Raw genomic sequence first — 6,422 nt, forward strand, 5'->3', positions numbered from 1 at the left:
AGAGAGAGAGAGAGAGAGAGAGAGAGAGAGAGAGAGAGACTGTATATAGACTATATATACGACTATATATATATATCTATATATATCTATATCTATATCTATATATCTATATATATATATAGAGATCTATATCTATATATATAGTCTTTCATTATCTCTAGGGCTGGAAAAAAATGGTAATTTCCCTGGTTAAAGAAGACTACTTACTAAAGCTTAGTGCAGGGTGGATTAGACTTGCTCATCTGGATGTTGTAAATGGCCAAGGTTACCCTTTTGTATGCATAGGTTATAGTAAGACTTTAAATAGGCCTTGAGAAGTATTACAGATACTAATTAAATTTCATTCTCTGGGAAACATTTATTACCTTTATATCTTGAAGCTTTTCTGTTGCTTCCTTGTGCACCCATGTGTATTTTTTCCTACCTGTAATAGCACTTTTGTATCCTGTTACGTCTTTTTTCTTCATCTTCTAGATTGTTAATTCTTGCAGAATGAAAGATAACTATGACTTATTCATTTTTGTATCTCTTGCACACAATAACCAGTACTGAGCAAGTGCTAAAAAAGGTTTAGTGAATGAATAGATACATTTGTGCAGTAAGAGAAGAAGGATAACATTGGATGTCAGAATAAAATAGTGGTTAGGAGCCTATAGCTTTTGGAGTCAGATAGATTCTTGAGTTTAGTTACCAGGTGTGTAACTTTGACACCATATATTTGATCCTTTATATCCTTAAGGCAAGAAATAAGTCTACTTCATAGTTTATTGTGAAGATATAGGTAAATGTTAGGGATATAAATACCTGGCACATGGGGAAACTCCCATTTTGCTACTGTTATTATATTAACAAAATCTGGTCCTTTGGTGAGAGCTAATTGTGTGCTTTTTTAGAGTCATTTGGTTATGAGACTTTCCTCTACCCTCTGCCACCTGTACTCCAAATTCCTCAGCCTGGAGTTGACAACTCTTGTTCCAAGCTGCTTTCCCTCCCTGTCTCTCTTCACCTTTACTTCCCATTTCTCCTCTTGGAAGCAGTGGCTCACTGAAGGCATGAAAACTGGGTGATAAGCCTGCTTTGATGTAATTCAGAGATAGTTCTTTGCAATAATCCAGTATGATTCTGTTTACATATTATATGCTAATGATCATACAGAAATGAATGTTCACTTTCTCTTAACTTTATATAATTGAACAGTAATATTATTACTAGCTTTACATTTACTTCTTTCAAGGTCAAATTCCTATTTCTTTGTGTGTTTATCTTAACTTTTATAAAATTAATGAATTATTTTTTCTGAGCATGCTGCCAAGTTGCAAAACACTAGGGAAATAATTCACATTGTACTCTATGTCTTAGAATCTACAAGAATGTCCTTTTCTTGCCTTTTCTGTTAGCTAGGACTTCCAGTACAATGCCGAACAGAAGTGGAGAGAGGGAACATCCTTGCCTCGTACCTAACCTCAGTGGGAAAGCTTCGAGTTTGTCACCATTAGCTAAGTGAGCTGTAGGTTTTTGTAGTCTTTATCAAATTGAGAAAATTTCCCTCTAGTTTTATTTTACTGAGTTTTTATCATGAGTGGGTATTAGATTTTGTCAGATGCTTTTTATGCACTTATTGATGTGATCATGTGTTTTCCTTTCTTTGTTGAAAATTAAAAAAAATTTTTTTTGGAATAATTTTGGATTTATATAATAGTAGCAAAGACAGTTTAGCGAATTTCTATACTTCACCCATTTTCCATAATGTTGACATGTTGACCATGGTACACTTATTAAGAGGTTAATATTGGTGTGTTTCCTAACTTCAGTTCAGATTTTATTCAGGTTTTACCACTTTTCCCATGAGTGTCTTTTTATGTTCCCGTATCCAACCCAGGATTCCACATTTCATTTAGTACAGTATTTCTTGAGACAATTTCTCAGACTTTATTTTGTGTGCATGTTTGTTACCTTGACAGTTGTGAAGAGACTCATCATGTGTTTTATGGAATCCTCTTCAAACTGAGTTTCCTCACAGTTAGACTAGGGTTTTGGTGTTTGTGGAGCCATAGAAGTGAGATGAAGTGCCCTTCTCACCACGTCATCTCAGGAAATCAGCATAACTTATCACTTGTTTTGTTAACCTTGATGACCTGCCTGTCAACTTTAAAGTTACTATTTTTCTGTTTCTCTATGTTATTTTTTGGAGTGAGTCATCTAGAGTTCTGAAATCCAGCTCCCATTTCGGGTAGGGGATGAGGTACTACTTTACTCCCTGGGGAGGAGCATTTCAAATGAGTGAATAAATAAATATTTTTAGAATATCAGTTTTAATTTCTAATATTGTATATTTCTACATAAACAAAGCTCTCGCGCCTTAATCGTTTTAGAGTGCAATGGAACCCTAAAGCCAAAAAGTGTGGGAGCCGCCTGTCTGACCTGACAGTTACCGTGTCCTGTTATCCGCGTTGCTCTGCAGGTACAGATCGGGTGCTGTGATCCCATGGCACTGCCGTGCGGTTCCTTCAGCCAAGTGCACCTCCATGTCCAGACTCATTTCGCTCTGACGTAGCTCAGTTCCTTTGTCCCTCCTCTCCTGTTTGCAGGTGGAGACGTAATCTCATAAGTGCTCACCGATTTGCCTGATCTTACCTAACGCTTGTTCCGTCTGCTTGGCCAGTGATCTTCATTATGTTGCGTACAGTCATTCTTGTCTCATTTCACCGGACTAAAGTTTCGCGTTGTAAAGTTTTTGTGAGAAATATACTAAAAGATAATAGTGCAATGTTAAGTGGAATCCATTGAAGGACTTTTAAGACAAAAACACTGAGTACGATTTTAGGAAGAGTGGTCATGTTCAAGCCACACAAAAAAGAGCAACCATGGCAACCATTAGATATCATTATAGCTGCAGGAACTCTATGGGTTATAAAAGAGGAACTGTACCTGAAAGAAATTAAAACAGCCTGTAATTCATTTTTCATTACAATGGTGATAACAGTGGGAATAATTTTCCTCGTCTCCAGTTTGTTGAGTGTTAGAGACACCATTACAATGTGTTAAATTAGAAATATTTTCTAATAAGAAACATTTGGAAAAAAATAAAAACATGACAATTTCTTTTTGAATTCTTTTCAATTCCTGCATAAATTTCTAAGCCAAGATATTAATAGTACATCATTACAGAGCTTAATGGACTAGAATAGAAAGGCCCTTTTAGAAAATAGCACCAGTGTTTCTTTACATGGAATAATGATGGCGACCCGAGCTTTTGTTCTGAACAGATACTGTGTTTTCCCTGTGAGGTTCAAAGCCCTGACAAGTCCAGATTCCATATTAATCAGATCATTTAGGGGGGGGGGCTTCATGGGCCCCACCTACAACCTATTGAGTCAAAATCTCCTTAGGTGTGACTCCACAATCTTAAATATTCACTTCAGGTGATTTTTGTTCATCCTAAAATGTAGAGTCGCCAAAATAGAAGAAAGCACCAGGTAACCTTTTGCTTCAAGAAGGTAATTTGGTTTTGTGTAAGGGCTCGCTCATTATGCGCTCTCCCCAAGAATATGGTAGGGTTGTGATGCTAACGGAGCCTGGGTGAGATGGGAGGACCTGGTCTGGGATCAAATACAAGGGTACCTTCATGTTCAGGGTACATTCTTGAAAGTTCAGGTCCTTGGAAGCTGTCAGGAATGCAGAAGACTTAGCTAAGACACTTGAGTGAGGGTGGCCTTGTCTTTGATTCAGAATCACTGAGGATTGCTATACTCTAGAAGGCCTGGAGCCCTAGCTGCATCAATATGCGGCCCTTAATATTAAATGTGCAGCCCTCCAAAGCTGTTATCTGATTGGCAAGTCATAATTACAGAGGAAGGAAAAAGTTCCTTGTAGAATTTGAGGCATATGCTTGATGGAATTATAGGAAAGCTAAGGAAAATGAATTTAGTAATATACTAAGGAATTTCAGAAGCAGTGACTCAAAAGGTATTTTCTACTATTCAACCCCAGTTCCCAACTCATTGTTATTCAGTATTCTTGCCTAAAATCTAAGATGAAAACTGCATTTATACATTATGGGTCTGAAACACTTTAGATTAAATCCAGCTCTTATACCAAATTACCAAAGGGTTTTAAATTAAATTGTTAACATGCCTTTCTCCTTTTGGTGCTGAACACCCTAATGTATCTTCTAGGAACCTGAGATGGGGACATGTGTGGAAATGTTCTTTGTAGTAACTTTTTTCTGGGTTTAATTTGCACTGCATTCAGTGACTATACTCTTATAATGTTTTTCCTGGGAGAGCTGAAACAAAATTGTAGCAGTGTGTTTAGAGGGAAATGCATTTAAGCTATTTGCATGAAGATAAATAATAACTTTGTGGCTAATCTTAAGAGTTTACAATGTCAAAATGGCATAGGTATTCTTATTTATGGATAACTGAAGAAGCTTATAGTTTTGAGATAGTTTGTCCTGCAATGTTGATTTCTAAGGGAAGTTGAAAGCGTCTCTGAAGATGACATTTTTTAAAGTTCCTCTTTAAATGGTATAGGAGTATCAGTTACATTCACACTAGTGGAGATGAATTTCTTGATTGCTTTCATTATACTTTTTGATTACCAGACTGCTTCAGATATGTTTGCTTAGTAGAAGGAAGAAAATTCATCTGATTTTTAAAATAATATTGATCACCTGTAATATAATGTTTTTAAAAATGATGTGTAAGACAGAACGATAAATAAGATAAATTTCCCCAACTTCAAGGAGCTTGTGATTCAACTGGCTGAGTAACACATGTGCTGGAATAAATGTGTGACAGTTATGTCTATGAAAAATTGTCCTAAGGAAAGTAGAGAAGCGATGCTGTGATCTTCAAAGGAGGACAGAACAGAGGTGGCTATGAAGAAAGTAGTTGGTACAGCTTTCTTTGATTTAATACCAGTGGCATGAAAGCTCTCGGGGGTCCTTTTCTTCTTGATTTTGCAAGCTTCCAGTTTAAGCAAATGCTTAGGTGAAAATACCCAAAAACTAGAAGGAAAAAAGGGGAATTATGTTTAGCATAGCACATAGCACATGCATGGTAGAAATGATTTGGTTCCAAAATCCCTGCTCCCCTCACCAAGGTCATATAGAACCAGCCCTACAATTAATCTTTTAAAAAACAGAACTTATATTTGACTTGGCATAGGAGTAAATCAGTCTTGATTTAGAGTTTTTAATCCAGAACTTCCTCAGTCTGCATCTTCACTGCTTTTGTACTAAACCTTTGATGAAACTAGGGAATTAAAAAACGATGTTAAGGAAGCCCTACCTTGTAGCCATCATGCGTCAAATTGATGCTTTTATTCTCCCTTCACCTAGTTATTAATATAATTCATTTGTAAACACACACACACACACACANGGGATTATTCATTATGAATTTGTACCAACTGGACAAACAGTTAACCAAGTTTACTATTTGGAAGTGCTGAAAAGGCTGCGTGAAAAAGTTAGACAGCCTAAAGTTTTTGCAAACAATTCTTGGCTCTTGCATCACGACAATGCACCAGCTCACATGGCACTGTCTGTGAGGGAGTTTTTTAGCAAGTAAACAAATAACTGTATTGGAACACCCTCCCTACTCACCTGATCTGACTCCCAATGACTTCTCTCTTTACCTGCAGATAAAGGAAATATTGAAAGGAAGACATTTTCATGACATTCAGAACATCAAGGTAACACGACGACAGCTCTGATGGCCATTCCAGAAAAAGAGTTCCAAAATTGCTTTGAAGGGTGGACTAGGCGCTGACATCGGTGCATAGCTTCCCAAGGAGAATACTTTGAAGGTGACTGTATGATATTCAGCAATGAGGTATATAGCACTTTTTCTAGGATGAGTTTGTGAACTTACCATGTTTCCCCAAAAATAAGACCGAGCCAGAGAAGAACCCCTAGCATGATTCCTCCAGGATATGGAGCGCACAAACACCTCACATCAGGGTTTTATGACCTGTTTCAGGGAGAAGGGTGCCTTTTCCACAAACTCCTTCAGCTTAAAATATTCAGTATGCCACAATGTCATATTTTGGCACCTAAAATTATGTGAGGGCTTATTTTCTGGCTAGGTCTTATTTTCAGGGAAACAGAGTAAGTGTGTGTGTGTTTGTGTGTGTGTTTGTATGTGTGTGTATATGGTGCCAAAAATATGTATACAAGTGGACACTTTGGTCAACGTTGCTCAAACAGTAGTTCGCCGTAATCAGAAGTGTCTGGATGCTGATGGGAACCACTTTGAGCAACTCTTGTAATTGCAGAAGTCAAATGTGACTTGTATTCATCTTTTGTTATTGGTGTATATTGAGTGTTATAATTTTAATAGTTTTTTTCTTTCTTAAAATGTGTATACATTGTTTTGGCCATATATATATATATATATATATATATATATATATATATA

The sequence above is a fragment of the Hipposideros armiger genome, unplaced genomic scaffold (assembly GCF_001890085.2).
Source record: "Hipposideros armiger isolate ML-2016 unplaced genomic scaffold, ASM189008v1 scaffold_1, whole genome shotgun sequence".
Classification (NCBI taxonomy): domain Eukaryota; kingdom Metazoa; phylum Chordata; class Mammalia; order Chiroptera; family Hipposideridae; genus Hipposideros; species Hipposideros armiger.